Genomic DNA, 17,490 nt, shown 5'->3' on the forward strand with positions numbered 1-17,490 from the left:
GGACCTGAGTCTTTTTTCTTATGTTCCTCAAGTGATTAGATAAGGCCCACTCACATTATAAAGGGTAATCTGCTTTACTCAAAGTCTAATGATTTAAATGTTTTTTTTATTTTTTAATTTTATTCTTTTATTTTGAGAGAGAGAGAGAGAGAGAGCGAGCACATGAGCAGGAGAAAGGGGCAGAGGAAGAGGGAGAGGGAGAATCTTAAGTAGGCCCCACGCTCAGTGTGGAGCCTGACACAGGGCTCAATCCCAAGACCCTGGGATCATGACCTGAGCCAAAATCAAGAGTCAGATGCTAAGTCAAAAGAGCCACCCAGGTGACCGTGTAAAGATTTAAATGGTAATCACATCTTACAAATATCTTTGCAGCAATATCTGGACTGCTGTTTGATCAAAAACTGGGAAGTATGGCCTAGCCAAGTTCAAACCATCACTCTTGGCATTAGGCAAAGATTTCTAAAATCTAAAACCAAAAAAAAAAAAATCATGAATCAGTTGAAAATTGATAACTTGGACTTCAAAATAAAAGACTTCTGTCTTTTAGGGATACCCGGGTGGCTTCAGGGACACAAAAATAAAAGTCATAGACTGAGCCTGTATCTGGCATATGTTAAAATCTCTTACAACTTAGTACTTAAAATTTTCTTTTAAATATGGGCAAAAGATTTGAACATCTACTTCATTACAAGAGATATGGATGGCCAACAAAAACAAGAAAAATTGTTTAAGTCATGAGGGAAGTGTAAATTAAGAGTACACAGAGATACCACTATACCTCTATTAGAAATGGCTAAAAAACAAAACAAAATAAAAAATTAACAATTCCAAGTGCCAGCAACAATGAACAACTGGCAATCTTATATCTCGCTAGTAAGAATACAAAATGCTTTGCCAGTCTCTTATAAAATTAAAACATAAACCTATCACGTGACTCAGAAACGGCCTTAGTTAACCCCAAAGAAACAAAGACAACCATCCAAACAAAAACTGGAACGCAAATGTTCATAGCAGCATTTTTCATAAATGCCCCAAACTGGAAACGACCCAGTGTCAAGCTGTAGTAGAATTCATACAATAGCACGTGACTCAGCAATTACAGGGAACTAACCACCGACACATGCGACGACAGGGGTGAAGTTCAAACGCATTATGTGAAGTGAGAGAAACCGATACAAGAGAGGACTGTGCGACTCCATTTATGTGACAGTCTGGAAAAGGCAATAACACAAGGATGGAAATAAGATTGGTGGTGCCAGAGTTTGGGAGGAGAGGTAGGGAACTCAAAGGAATAGAAAAATTTCATATGCCGATTGTGGGGCTGGTTACACAGTTATATATATATTTGTCAAAACTCATATGACTGTACACCTATTAATATAATTCTGTGATATGTAAATTATACCTTAAGAAGGCTCATTTTTAAAAATTAGAAGTGAAAGAGAACTAAAGCAATGAAAAAAATTTACATTAGGGTAAAATTTAGTGGGAGAAAAAAATAGAAACAGGAGTTCAAAAAGAAGAATCTAAATCTTCACATGGTTAAAGAAGAATCTGTTCACATCATTTTAAATGTTTGTTCACACATTTTTGAGGGAAAAGTGATGAGTTTCAAATCACAATGATACTTAGATTCCACTGGATACACTTAAGGGTGATACAACAGTTTTATTTTGAAATGTCAGTATTTACAATACACTGGAAGTTATATGCTTGGCAAACATTTAAAAAGTTTTGGCTATCGATCTTAAAAATGAACAAGGAAGTACACTGTTTTTAAGAATTCGTTTAGAGAAATACAAAGACCACCACCCTAGGCCACGCCAGAGATGGTTTACAGGTGTGAGAACATATCGAGCCCCAAAGCTTCTTCTTGGGCAGGCAGGCAGTCTGCCTTCAGTCAAAAGCAACTTGTCTACATAAATGTGTCTTATAATTACTCTTATTGTCTATGAGGGCAATAAGGTGAAAAAGATTGTAAAGCACGGCCCTTGAGAAATTCTTCCACATGTGAGTAAGTGGAAAGGTAAAGAACGCTAAACTGTAGCATTTAGTTGAAATAGCAAATCACTAAAAACAGTATCAATGTCCATCCATAGGAAAGTGTATAAATAAAATGTAGAATTATCTTTCAGGGAGGTTTTATATAGCAATGAAAATGCATGAACTCCAAGGGCTACATGTATTATTGACAAATCTCAAAAACTTAATGTTGGGCGAAAAAAATCAAGATCTTGGCTATGAACAATACAATGCCATGTATATAACACTGGAAAACATGCAAAACAAGATAACATATTGTTTACGGATAAATATCTATGCAGTTGTATTAAACATGTACAAGATTGATAAATACCAAAATATAGAGTATCACAGTTCACTTTAGAGAGAAAGGGTAAAGAATCAGGGAAGGATGCATAGGGATTTTCAACTCTACATGTACAATTTTATTTCTTTTAAAAATCTGAAGTAAACATGGCAAATGTTAAGACTGGATAAAGCTAGGTGACTGACGCACAAGAGTTACTTTGCATTACTATCTATACCTTTCTGTGTTTAATATATTTATAATGAGCACACACAAAAAATGAAAGCATGCACTTGGTATCTTGAAATTTGGTAGGAGTCCCAGTTTAAAATAGATTTGACAATTTATGACAAATACACAATCCTCAGAGCCCAAAGCATCAGAAAACTTAACCAAGCCTACAAATGAAATAGAACCATTATTTATTTTTTCATTAGTTGCTTATTGGAACCCAAATCCAATGTCAGTCTGGATACTCTTTTTGAGTTCTAAGAAACCCAAAGAAAATCTTACATGTTTGAATGATAAAGATCATATATCATATCTAACATAAATAACTTATTTTTGTTGTTGTTTTTAAACCATTTTATTTAATTTCTTTTTTTAATTTACATCCAAGTTAGTTACTATATAGTGCAACAATGATTTTAGAAGTAGATTTCTTAATGCCCCTTACCCATTTAGCCCATCCCCCTTCCCACAATCCCTCCAGTAACCCTCTGTTTGTTCTCCAAATTTATGAGTCTCTTATGCTTTGTCCCCCTCCCTGTTTTTATATTATTTTTGCTTCCCTTCCCTTTTGTTCATGTTTTGTCTCTTAAAGTCCTCATGAGTGAAGTCATATGATTTTTGTCTTTCTCTAATTTCACTTAGCATAATACCCTCCAGTTCTATTTGCAAATGGCAAGATTTCATTCTTTTTGTGTATATATATATATACCACATCTTCTTTGTCCATTCATCCATTGATGGACATCCATCGATGGCTCTTTCCATACTTTGGCTATTGTTGATAGTGCTGCTATAAACATTGGGGTGCATGTGCCCCTCTGAAACACCATACCTGTATCCCTTGGATAAATACCTAGTAGTACAATTGCGGGGTTGCAGGGTAGTTCTATTTTTAGTTTTTTGAGGAAACTCCATACTGTTTTCCAGAGTGGCTACACCAGTTTGCATTCCCACCAGCAATGCAAAAGAGATCCTCTCCGCATCCTCACCAATATCTGTTGTTGCCTGAGTTGTTAAGGTTAGCCATTCTGATAGGTGTGAGGTGGTATCTCATTGTGGTTTTGATTTGTATTTCCCTGATGATGAGTGATATTAAGCATTTTTTCATGTGTCGGTTGGCCATCTGGATGTCTTCTTTGGAGAAGTGTCTATTCATGTCTTTTGCCCATTTCTTCACTGGATTGTTTTTTTGGGTGTTGAGTTTGATAAGTTCTTTATACATTTTGGATACTAACCCTTTATCTGGTATGTCATTTAAAAATACCTTCTCCCATTCTGTCAGTTGGTTGCCTTTTAGTTTTGCTGATGGTTTCCTTCGCTCTGCAGAAGCTTTTTATTTTGATGAGGTCCCAATAGTTCATTTTTGCTTTTGTTTCCCTTGCTTCTGGAGAGGTGTTGAATAAAAAGTTGCTGCGGCCAAAGTCAAAGAGGTTTTTGCCTGCTTTCCCCTCGAGGATTTTGATGGCTTCCTGTCTTACATTGAGGTCTTTCATCCATTTTGAGTTTATTTTTGTGTATGGGGTAAGAAAGTGGTCCAGGCTCATTCTTCTGCATGTTGCTGTACAGTTTTCCCAGCACTATTTGCTGAAGGGACTGTCTTTATTCCATTGGATATTCTTTCCTGCTTTGTCAAAGATTAGTTGGCCATATGTTTGTGGGTCTGTTTCTGGGTTCTCTATTCTGTTCCATCGATCTGAGTGTCTGTTTTTGTGTCAGTACCATAGTGTCTTGATGATTACAGCTTTGTAATACAGCTTGAAGTCCGGGATTGTGATGCCTCCTGCTTTGGTTTTCTTTTTCAAGATTGCTTTGGCTATTTGGGGTATTTTCTGATTCCATACAAATTTTAGGATTGTTTGTTCTAACTCTGTGAAGAATGCTGGTGCTATTTTGATAGGTATTGCATTGAATATATAGATTTCTTTGGATAGTATTGACATTTTAACAATATTTGTTCTTCCTATCCAGGAGCATGGAATATTTTTCCTTTTTTGTGTGTGTGTCTTCTTCAATTTCTTCCATAAGCTTTCTATCGTTTTCAGTGTATAGATTTTTAACCTCTTTGGTGAGATTTATTCCTAGGTGTTTTATGGTTTTTGGTGCTATTGTAAATGGAATCAATTCCTTAATTTCTCTTTCTGTTGCTTCACTGTTGGTGTATAGGAATGCAATCAATCTCTGTGTATTGATTTTATATCCTGCATCTTTGCTGAATTCATGGATCAGTTCTAGCAGTTTTTTGGTGGAATCTTTTGGGCTTTCCATATCAAGTATGTCATCTGTGAAGAGTGAAAGTTTGACCTCCTCTTGGCCAATCTGGATGCCTTTTATTTCTTTGTGTTGTCTGATTGCTGAGGCTAAGACTTCCAATACTATGTTGAATAACAGTGGTGAGAGTGGACATCCCTGTTATGTTCCTGACCTTAGGGGGGAAGCTCTCAGTTTTTCCCCATTGGGGATGATATTAGCGGTGGATCTTTCATATATGACTTTTATGATCTTGAGGTATGATCCTTCTATTCCTACTTTCTTAAAGGTTTTTGTCAAGAAAGGATGCTATATTTGGTCAAATGCTTTCTCTGCACCTATTGAAAGGATTATGTGGTTTTTGTCCCTTCCTTTCTTGATGTGATGAATCACATTGATTGTTTTGTGGATATTGAACCAGCCCTGCACCCCAGGTATAAATCCCACTTGGTCGTGATGAATAATTTTTTTAATGTATTGTTGGATCTGGTTGGCTAATATCTTGTTGAGGATTTTTGCATCCATGTTCATCAAGGAAATTGGTCTATAGTTCTCCTTTTTAGTGGGATCTTTGGTTTTGGAATCAAGGTAATGCTGGCTTCACAGAAAGAGTTTGGAAGTTTTCCTTCCATTTCTATTTTTTTTGGAACAGTTTCAAGAGAATAGGTGTTAACTCTTCCTTAAATGTTTGGTAGAATTCCCCTGTAAAGCCATCTGGCCCTGGACTCTTGTTTTTTTGGAGATTTTTGACTACTAATTCGATTTCTTTACTGGTTATGGGTACATAACTTATTTTTCTGTGGTTTTTAACAAATTCACTGATTCATTCAACAAGAACTAAGCCACCATGTGCTTTGTGCTAACTTGAACCTCCAGAGGTAATCAAGATAGAATACATAACATCATTTTATATTCAACTGTGAGAAACAAACAATGAGAAGAGATAGTGTCAGAGATTGGTAAGTGCTGTGAATGCTATAACACCAGTAGTAGAGATTTAGTAGAGTGGTGAGGAGGGGAGGCAGGGCAAAGTCACTTTGGACAGGGAAGGCCTTTACTGTTGATGCAATGTTTAAATTTTTTTTAATGTTTATTTTATTTTTGAGAGAGACGGAGACAGAGCGTGAGCAGGGGAGGGGCAGAGAGAGAGAGGAAGACACAGAATCTGAAGCAGGTTCCAGGCTCTGAGCTGTCAGCACAGAGCCCGACGCGGGCTCGAGCTCACTCACAAACTGCAAGATCATGACCTGAGCCGAAGTTGGATGCTTAACTGACTGAGCCACCCAAGTGCTCCTGCTAATGCAATGTTTAAACAGGGAACCACAACTGCAAAGACCTGAATAGAAAATAGCAAAGGTGTCTAGATGTCTGAGACCACATTAGCATTAACAAAATAGACATAAGCCTTCTAACCCTATAGAAATAGAAGGACATTTATTATCATGCAGTAGTTTGCAAGTTTTACGATTCTTTTAAAAAAGTTAAAACTAGAAATAATTTGTTTCCTATCCATGAATATTTAAATAAGTTTCACAGCTCAGTCATATATCAACACTTCTGATGTGGTATTTAAGTGAAAACAATTATTACAGCATGATACTGAAATAGAATCACTGAAAATAAATAATAAGGAATCCTTAAGGTATTTACTGAATGACACTGGTAAAACTCAACCTTTTCCTAACATATGTACCAACCATTTAGAAAAGACAACAGGCTGTAAATATATTCTTGGGAACAGGTGTTATGGAATAAAACAAGCAGGCTTAGGCAGGGATCAAAAAAGCAGGTGATTCTGAACAGTGAAATAATATTACGGTAGGACATTAAACATCTGTATCATATTTCAGCACATGTGTTAACACTCCAACTTTTCTTGAAGCTATAATGTATTTTCTTGGGAACGGATATAAATAGTGGATCTCTTCATTTCAGTCAGAAAAGAAATAATCTAAAGTACACTTCCAGAGAGGCAAGCTCCATCAGTCATGCCAGTTATCAGCTATATCCCAGATGGTCATCTAGGGGCATTTAAAGACCATTCTCTACGTCACTGTCCAATCTCCTGAGTAGACAATATGGCTAGCACAATGATGAGAATTACAAGGAGGGAAATAAAATGCTGAAAATACTGCCCTGGCTTTGTTCATAAACCATGGTGCAGTGGTACCTCCTTTGTTGGCAGTCCTAACTGCTACAGCCCAGAAGATACCAAAAGGAGGTATAGAAAGAATAGTGGAACTAAATTAGTGGTCAAGGACCAAACAGGCAGTCTGTAGGGATATGGAACAAAACTGATTCAGATCCTCTAATCCAGAAACACAAAGGTTGAGAAAAGCTTAGGAGATAAAGAAAGGTTTGTGTATAAGGAGAATGATTTTTCAAACCTAAAAATTAAGAGCCATGAAGCAACACTGAAGAATAAAAGAGGTTATATGAAGACAATTTCTTTTATTTTTTATTTTTTTTAACGTTTTATTTATTTTTGAGACAGTGAGAGACAGAGCATGAACAGGGGAGGGTCAGAGAGAGGGAGACGCAGAATCCGAAACAGGCTCCAGGCTCTGAGCCGTCAGCACAGAGCCCGACGCGGGGCTCGAACTCGGACCGCGAGATCATGACGTGAGCCGAAGTCGGCCGCCTAACCGACTTAGCCACCCAGGCGCCCCGAAGACAATTTCTTTTAATGACAGTTTTATGGAAATGTGTGAAACATGTTATCCATGAGGTGGGACAAAATGAAAACGAGAAAACACACACCATAAAACATTTGATAAGTCACAGAACCTAAAACCCGAGTTTGAATCCTGATTTACTACGTATTAGCTGTGCAACCGTGGACAAGTTTCTTAACCTCTCTGTGTCTCAGTTCCTCACCCAGGAAACGGTTGTTGTGAGGATGAAATGAATAAAGAACAGTGCTTGCCACATAGCAAGTGCTTTAAAAACTTTAGCCGTAAGTCTGTGTGCAAAAAAAGAGTTGATTACTCTCCTGCTTATAAGGATAGCCCTTGGCTGGCATCTGGGAACTTGGATTTCCAGAAGTTTCTCACCAACATCAACTCCTAAGAGTGGATCGCTGTGCTTACAACAACGTGTGCAACAATATGGTTTAGGTTGAACACATGCTTTCCTTCCGGGATTCTGGAATTTTGGTACACGCCAGGTAGAGACTGTTTGCATAATCATCCCGATAAAACTCCCGGATGCTGAGCCTTGAATGAGCCTCCCAGGTTGGCAACACCTGACGCATGTGGTCACAACTTGCCATCGGGAGAATTAAGCATGTCTGGTGTGACTTCACTGAGAGAGGACCCTTGAAAGCTTGCACCTGGTCTCCCCTGGACTACACCCCATGTGCCTCTCCCTTTGCTAATTTTGCTTTGTATCCTTCTCCTGTGACAAATTGTAGCCGTAAATAAATTATATGCTGAGCTCTTCCAGTGAATCATCAAACCTGGTGGTGGCGGCCTTGGAGACCCATCAGCAGTCAAACATAATTATTTTATACTTGATGTAAGTATAGTAAAAATGCATGTTAATAAATCTTGAAGACAAGCTCAAGAAAAGCGGTTTTTAGATATAATACCTTGATGAAAACAGAAAATGTTGTACTGTTTCTCTCATAAATAATAGATGAAATTAAAAAGTTGAAAGTCAGTGGCATGTTCATTAAATTATATCACTATTTCCTGACAATATGCTTTTACATCACATGAAAGTAAGTAATTAGCTTACGCCTTCTTTTTTTTTAAAGTTTTTAAAAATTTTATTTATTGGGGGGGGCATAAAAAGAGGGAGAAAGAGAATCTGAAGCAGGCTCCATACTCAGGGTGGAGCCCGATGTGGGGCTCGATCTCATGAACCATGAAATCATGACCTGAGACAAAATCAAGAGTTGGACACTTAACTGACTGAGCCACCCAGGTGCCCCTAGCTTACACCTTCTAAATGATATTCAAAAGAGGAACCATAGTGGTGAGAAATACTTAGGCATATCCTTTAGGTAGCGACAGAACATAGAACACAACTGAAATGCCAGAACCACCGAACTAGAAATGCGTTACTAATTTTATGTATTTTCTACATCTCTTACAAATAAGCTGTTAGTCTTTTCCAACACTTAGTAAACCCAATGCTCTTCCCAATAAATCAATATCTGGAAAAGAGAATTTACAAAAAAAAAAAGTTTGAGAGAAAAGTATTTAATAATTTATGTGAGTTTCTGTTTCAGAATAGTCCGATCAATTCCCCCACTTAAAAAAAAAAAAAATGTTGCATAAGAACTAAAACAAAACTACCTTAAAGGCACTGAGTTTAAAAGATGGTGGGGCCAGGCCATATGCTTGGGGTAGCTCAAACCCAAAGTGGTTAGTGGAAATTCCCCCAACCACTTTTGCCCTGAGGGTGAGGGTCCACATCTGCACCTGGGCTTTGGTTTGGTGGCTTCACAGGAGAAGAGACCAGGAGTAAAGGCCCAGGGCTTGCCCACCATGGATTATCTCACAGGGTAACTTCCCCACATTAGCTGATACCCCAGAGGGCTACATGGAAGTTGCCCTGAATAAAGTAGCAAGAAAAAAATGAAAGGAAAAATGATAACCCGTATCCGAGAGGTCTTATGGATGTTGACTGACCTTCTTGTAGACTGGCACTTTGGATCTAAGCATACCTTGAGTGGTACAGAAATTTCAGTCTGAAAACTTGTTTTAACGTGGTCCTGTACGAATAGTGTGTGCACGCACACACACACACACACACCTTAAGTAAAATATTAACAAACTGAATCTAACTACGTAGAAAGAAAGATAATAGCATGACCAAATAGGGTTTAAACTAAAATACAGGTATGTCATTCACCACATGAACACATTAAAGTAAAAACCAATTATCATCATCTCAATAGATACAGGAAAGGCATGTAATAAAACTTAATGCCCATTCTTGCTAAAAACTCTATGTACTAGACTAGGTGGCAACTTCCTTAATCTGACACAGGATCTAATTATAAAACTCTATAGCTATGATCAAATTAAGTGATAAGATGTTGAAGTCTTTCCCTCTGAGTTTGGGAACAAGACACTATCACTACCAGAAGTATTCATCTTAGTGCCTAAGTCAAGAAAAAGAAATTAAAGACATAAGAATTGGAAAGAAAGAAAATGGTTACCATCTTCCACTGATAGTATTACCTTCATAAAAATACCCATAAAAATCGACAAATTTAACAAGCCTGCTAGATATTATATCAATATACAAAAATCAAGTATGTTTCTATTTGGTTTTACAAGTAATTTTAAAACCATTTTCAAAAGCTACCATTTGAATGGTAACAAGAACTATAAAATACTGTATGATGAACTTCAAAACTGATAAGGAACTAGACTTTGTTCTCACCACAAAATGGAAATGATCATCGTGTGACGTGATATAAACGTAAGCTAATGCTACTGTGGTAATCATATTACAAGACATAAATGTATCAAATCAGCACACTGTATGACTTAAATTTACACAATGTTGTATGTCAGTTATATCTCAATAAAGTATGTCGGACTCAATCCAACACAAGAAAAAATCTATTTGTAATACAGATTAGTGATGAAAAACACAAATTCTGTACTAAGCACCTTGGCTCAGATCCTGCCTCTGCCATTTACTAGCTGTTTGATCAGAGGTGAGTCAATTGACCACTACGTGCCTCAGTTTCCTGTGTAAAATATCTCCTGTTACTAGGACCTACCTCATAAGGTTGTTGTGAATACTGAATACAAAATAATAGAATAAGGCCTGGAAATTAGAAAACCTTATAAAACTGAAAAATATAATGATTATGACGGTGATAGTGGTGGTATGATGGTATAGAAAATTATAAAACTTTTTGGAAAGGTTTTAAAAAAATAATTAAATGGAAAATACACCATATTCATGGATAGGAAGACGATATTAGTAAGATATTAATTCTCTAGAAATTGAGAAATTGATTTGTAGACTCAATGAAATGTTAATTAAAATATGAACAGGGTCTTTTTTTTTTTTTTGGCTCTTCACAAGCCAGCTCTAGAATTTATATGGAAAAGCAGAGAATGGGATATAATCAATACACTGCTGAAGAAGAAAAGTAAAGAGGGACACTTGCCCTACTGATATTAAGATTTTATGAAGACATCGCAGAATTGGTGTTTGGTGACCAATCGAACAGAACAGAAAACACAGGAACAGAGGCAGTGTGGCAGAGATGTACAGAAAAAAGGGCACAGTCAAAAAAAAAAACCTGAAAATAATGATTAACCATATGGAAAAAGTTCCAACACACCACGCAATACTCAAAAATTTACTCTAAAGTATGAAGGACTTAATTTTCAAGAGCAAAACTTTAGCTTTTATGAAGAAAATATGGGTGCCTCTCTGACCTTGAAATAAGAGTTTCTTAAATAAGACACAATCACCCTACTACAAAAAAGATTCACAAATTCAACCAAATTAATTCATGTTTCAAAAGATATCTGAAGATAGTGAAAAGATAAGCCACAAAATGGGAGAATGTATCTGTTAAAATGACAAAATATTTGTACTGAGAACATCTATAAAGAGCATGGTCAAATCAATAAATACAACTGAAAAAGAGGTACAAACCATGGACAGATATGTCACAGAAGAGACCAATAAACATGAAGACATATGTTAGATGATCCACTATTAATATAAATATAAAATCAAGCCCACAACAAGATACTATACCCACTCCATTAGAGAAGATTAAAAAGTCTAATAATACCAAGTGTTGGAGAGGGTGCAGGTCAACAGATTCTCTCATACATTGATGAGACTGCAAATTAATGGGATGATTTGGAAATATCATTTGGCATTATAAAACGTTGGCACTATTTATGTAAACATTTGCATACCTCATAACCCAGGGATTCTACTCCTAAGAGAATCACTTGCACATGGGCATGAGGAATTATGGTACAAGATTGTCCATAAAGGGAGCACCAGGGTGGCTCAGTCAGTTGAGTGTCTGTCTCTTGATTTTGGCTCAGGTCATGATCCCAGGGTCATGGGATTAAGCCCTACATTAGGCTTTGTGCTGAGCGTCTCTCTCTCCCTGTGCCCCTCCTCCCTACTCACGGTCTTTCTCTAAAATAAAATAAAAAATAAAAAAGACTCTCCATACAGTGTTACTAGTAATAGCAAAAACAGGCAAATCTAGGGGGAAAAACAAAATGCCCATCAATAGAAGAATAGATAAATTACGGTAAATTCATACAATGGACCGTTACACACATTTAAAATGAGTGAATTCTAATTCCACACAAACCAGGGATAAATATTAGAAACATATCACTGAGTGAAAAAAGCATGTCACTAAAGACTACAAACATTTGACACCTTTTTTATATAGTTTTAAAATGAGAAAGTTTAAACGTTAGGGAAATACATATGGGTGTGTATGTGTATATACATATATGTATTTGTGTGTGTGTGTGTGTGTGTTTAAACCAAAGGAATAATAAACACTCAATTTGGGGTAGTGGGTCCTATGGGAGGAAAGCAGGGAAACAGAATGGAGGGGAACCTAAATAAATGGGAGTTAACGGTAGTATTTTAGTTCTTGGATTGAATGCGCTCATTGTATTATTAAACACACTAACTTAAATAAAAGATAGCTATGCATGGAAAAAGTATATTAAAAAAATAAGTACGTACATTTACAAATTTACATCTTATTACAACTATTACATCATAGTTTTAATGTACGCAAACTGTTGATACGCCATTTTGGAATAATTTATCTTCACACTTCACTTATTATTTTTTTTTTTTAATTTATTTTTGGGACAGAGAGAGACAGAGCATGAACGGGGGAGGGGCAGAGAGAGAGGGAGACACAGAATCGGAAACAGGCTCCAGGCTCCGAGCCATCAGCCCAGAGCCTGACGCGGGGCTCGAACTCACGGACCGCGAGATCGTGACCTGGCTGAAGTCGGACGCTTAACCGACTGCGCCACCCAGGCGCCCCCACACTTCACTTATTTACACAACCTGTTGGAAAGACTAGCAAGTAAACACCAGTAGAAAATAAGGAAGGAAAAGAGTACACATTACTTCCATAAGGCTAATTTAATGAAGTATGATAAACAGTTCCTTCAGTGTTGAGAAACAAAAAAGATGCCAGCAATGAAAAAGCAAAATGCACCGAAACCTATCAGTCAAGGAAATCTAGCTGTAAAAATACACATCAACATGATAAAAATAGAGAATAAAGCTATAATTTTATAATCCATTTGCATAGACAGAATGTTTTGTCTTCTCAAAATTCATATATTGAAACCTAATCCCCAATGTGACGGTATTTGGGGGGGGGGGGCTTCTCGGGATGCTTAGGTTATGAGGGTGGAGCCTTCATTCTGGGATTAGTGCCCTTATATAAGGGACCCCAGAGAACTCCTTTGCCTCTTCTACTATGTGAGGATACAGCAAGAAGGCAGCTGCCTATGAACCAGGAAGCAAGTTCTCACCAGAACCCAGAACTGTCAGCCCCTAGATCTTAGACTTTCCGGCCTCTGGAACTGTAAGAAATAAATATCTGTTGCTTAAGCCTTCCCCTATCCCCGCCCCCCACCCCGTCCGTAGTCTTCTGTTACAGCAGCCTGAATGGACTAAGACACCATTGCAATGGGGAGCCCGCTGCACCAGGGCTGACAGACCTGAGTCCCAACCTTGACCTATGTCTGCTTAGATGTGTGACCTTGGATGGGTCATTGAACCTCACATGTGTAAAATAAGAGACTGTACCAAGTTTTAGGGATCTTTCCGTTGGTGAAAGTCTGTGACCCTTTAAGAAACCACTCTTACAAAGAATTAAGAAAATCATGATGCAATTTCCTTATCTAAGTAGCATGATATGTAATTTAGTACTTGAGTGCCTTTGGATGACAACAATGTCTACAGGCTCTGAGGAGAGAATAAAAGCATTAATACAGCATTACCATCGGATTAGTTAAAATGGAAAAGGTTTGTTACACATAGACAGTTTCCAAGTGGTCGATGAATTTGCTTTTTGATAGATCAGAGGTGTTTTGTGGTATACAGCCTTTCATGTAATTACACTAGTGGAGGCAAAAAATGAGAATTTGGGCATTATGATTTAAACTTTAAGCCTTAAATTCTACAATGTAAAGGAATTTGATAAGTTAGGTCAATCTTGCAGAGATTCTCCATCTTTATATTTCCATGCAGAGGAACCTCTTTTGGAGTAATATTCCCAGCCTCTCCCCTTGTCCTCACCCATTCCTCCTAGAGAAGTGACTTACCTAATTGGCGTACCTCCTCCTTTTCTCTGTAAGAGCCACCTGACTGTGGGGGCATGCGCAGTGCTCTGCCCCCCAGTGCCATAGCGGCAGGCTTTCATGTGGGGTGCCTGTGTCTGAGGGGAAACCTATTTCATTCTGGCTGCAATCCAGCACATCCACCCCTTCAACAGAGCCATCCCACAGACAGTGCTGACATTTTTAGCTACTACTCGTAACACTTGCATTTATTTCCCGATTTACTCTGGATGGCAAAAGAGGGTGCTAGGCTACTGTGCCCCTCCAGCCCCAACAGAATACTTTGCAGCAGAAAAAGAAAATGAATGATACGTGTATATTAACGTAAGTAAGTCTCAAAAATATAACGATTAGAGAAAAAGCAATCTGAGTTTATGTAAGGCTTAAAAATAAATAAAACAATACTATATATTACCTAAAACACATAAATCTGTGTCATAAAATATAAAGGCACACGTGAGTGAGCTTAAAAATTCAGGATAGTGATTATCTCTGGGGCAGAGGAAGGGAAAGGCCAGCAGGCAGGGCTCCCCAGGGTGGTTTCAACCACATTTGAAATGGAATGTTTTGTTTCTTATATGCACTTTTTTTTCTGCCTCGATGATTTTACATATATGTGACACACACTGACATACCACACGTACATCTACAAGAGAATGAGGGGTGGAGCTGAAAAAACTATGCCCTGTCACAGTGAGGCCTGGTCAGCTCCTTTCCAGAACCCCTGGAACAAAGTCAGTGAAAAGAGACATTGCCCATGCCTGGACATAGACACTAAATGTAGCACTGGCATCTACAGTTTTATTTTAAATGGGGAAAATCCATTAAACCACAGAATGAGAGTCAGAAAGAATAAAGCCAAGCAATCATCCAAGGAATGGAGTTACTAGCAGCAAACCATGGAAACTTCTAGAACTTACCTTTGCCAGAAGGAACCCTAAATTGTTGCCTTTGATAACAAAATCTTTTTATTAATGATCTCTGAAGGAAGACTCAGTAAGTGTTCTTAGTAATGCATTTCAATGTCTTATAAATCACTAGAAAGTTTAATTCAGTGGAAATTGTAAGTCAGTATATCGTGACTAAGATGGTCTGAAGACACACAGAAAGGAGATGGTCTGTATTGTTTCCTGATCCCCTAGTCTAACTCAGACACCCTGAATCATAAGCGTAATAGAACAGAGTCTACAAATCTGTGTTGCTTCATTTAAAAGTGCACATATTTTTTAAGCTTTCATGTATTGTATTTACTTGTTAATTTTTTTTAATGTTTATTTATTTTTGAAAGACAGAGATACAGAGCACAAGTCCGGGAGGGGCAGAGTGAGAGGGAGACACAGAATCCGAAGCAGGCTCCAGGCTCTGAGCTGTCGGCACAGAACCCAATGTGGGGCTCGAACCCACAAACCATGAGATCATGACCTGAGCCAAAGTTGGACGCTTAACCAACTGAGCCACCCAGGCGCCCCTAAATTGTTAATTTTTTAAATAAAGTTTATTTATTTTGAAAGAGAGTGTGCCCTCACGCGAATGGGTGAGAGCCAGACAGAGAGGGAGAGAGAAGGGGAGAAAGATACCCAAGCAGGCACCATGCTGTCAGTGCAGAGCCTGATGCAAAGCTCGATCTCACGAACCGTGAGGTCATGACCTGAGCCGAAATCAAGAGTCGACGTTTAACTGACTGAGCCACCCAATGCCCCTAAATTGCTAATTTTTAACAAGTTCCTTCCTCAAGGAGAAAAATAATTCAAGTGATAAACCCTTTGGGGACTGATGCCCATGCAGGTCTCAAAATCATTTTTTCAAGTCTTGTGTCTCCAATGAAGAGGAACAAATGAAGACTACATTAACATTACAAATCACTGACATTTAGATTAGGCATCTGGTCCTTCAAATCATTTTACAATTTGTAACCTAAGGATAAAAAAGACGTTATAAAAGGTAGCTGACCACGGACTGAAATGATCGATACAATCCAGGAAAGTTGCCTTCCAGGGAGGGTCTATCACATTTTCTGCCACGTTCATCCGTAACAGCCCAGGAGATTTAGTCCCTTGTGCCCAGCATGGACTCTGGACATCCACTGAACTGAACTTCACTGATAACTAGAAACTAATGTGGGAAGATGGTGGGGATACAAAAAAGGATACTACGGCCCACTGCTGTGACTTTGTATACTGGAAATGCTCAGAAAACCTACACTTCCTGAGGACCCTTAATGTCCTTCTTTAACCTTTCATCTCTCTCTTTACAAGGTTTATAACCTTAGAGAAGGTTACAAAAATAAGTAATAGTAATACCATATACACAATACGATAGGATATATAATAAAACACAGAACGTGATATGATATAGTAAAATATAGTAACTGCATGATATAACATCCTGTGGAGGGGCATCCATGTGTCATTGTGCCCCCATCTACTTTTCGAGTCTCACCCCCAATCCTGCTCTTACTCACTGCAATCCAGCCACTCTGGTTGTCTTTTACTTTCCCTATCCTGCCAAGTTTACACCCGCTTCAGAGCCTTTTCAATTTTTTTTTTTTTTTAACTTTTATTTTTGAGAGACAGAGACAGAGAGTGAGCGGGGTGGGGCAGAGAGAGAGGGAGACACAGAATCCGAAGCAGGCTCCAGGCTCTGAGCTGTCAGCGCAGAGCCCGACGCGGGGCTCGAACCCACGAACTACGAGATCATGACCCTAGCAGAAGTCAGACGCTTAATTAACTGACTGAGCCCCCCAGGCGTCCCTGGAGCCTTTTCAAATGCTCTTCCGGTTTCTGGGTGGCTCTCCTCCCAGTCAGCTTTTCATCACTTCCATCTTATTCAAAGGTTACCCTTCAAAAAGGCCTTCCCTAGCCTCCCCGTCTAAAACTACCCACCTCCCCCTCAGTCATCCTCTCAAGTATTATTTTACCTTCCTCATAGCATGTTATCCATATCTGAGGTTAACTCGTTTACTCAGTTACTGTCTGTCGTCTTACAACTAAACTCAATTCCTTGAGAGCAGGGACCTTGTTTGCTTTGCTCACAGCTCTCCCCGCAAGCACCCTGAAAGGGACTAGGTGCACAGTAGGTACTAAAAAACTGTTTCCTAAATGGATGAATGAATCCCTCCATTTTAAGGCTTTGAAGCATGTAACAAATGCATTCCCTATTTTACCAAATTCACGGTCTTGAATACTGGGTTTACTGGAAAATGGGGGAGGGGAGAAGAAAATGGACTCCTCATGATACAGACTGGCGAGAGCCGAAGCCACAGAGAACAGCACGGAAATGAATGCTGTTATTTAATTTACATATTTTAATCACATTCATCTGATCCATTAAAAACTAAAAATAAATCCTTTCACTATTTTTACACTAGGCACT

At 38.3% G+C, this 17,490-nt stretch overlaps 1 protein-coding gene across 2 annotated transcripts in view; it reads right to left on the reverse strand.

Annotated features, from left to right (window-relative positions):
- EFCAB11 (EF-hand calcium binding domain 11) overlaps positions 1–17,490 on the reverse strand; it is a 158,530-nt gene that overhangs the window by 86,720 nt on the left and 54,320 nt on the right. The window lies entirely within an intron of this gene.

Source organism: Panthera pardus, unplaced genomic scaffold, assembly GCF_024362965.1.
Source record: "Panthera pardus isolate Hobbes unplaced genomic scaffold, ASM2436296v1 HiC_scaffold_24, whole genome shotgun sequence".
Lineage (NCBI taxonomy): Eukaryota > Metazoa > Chordata > Mammalia > Carnivora > Felidae > Panthera > Panthera pardus.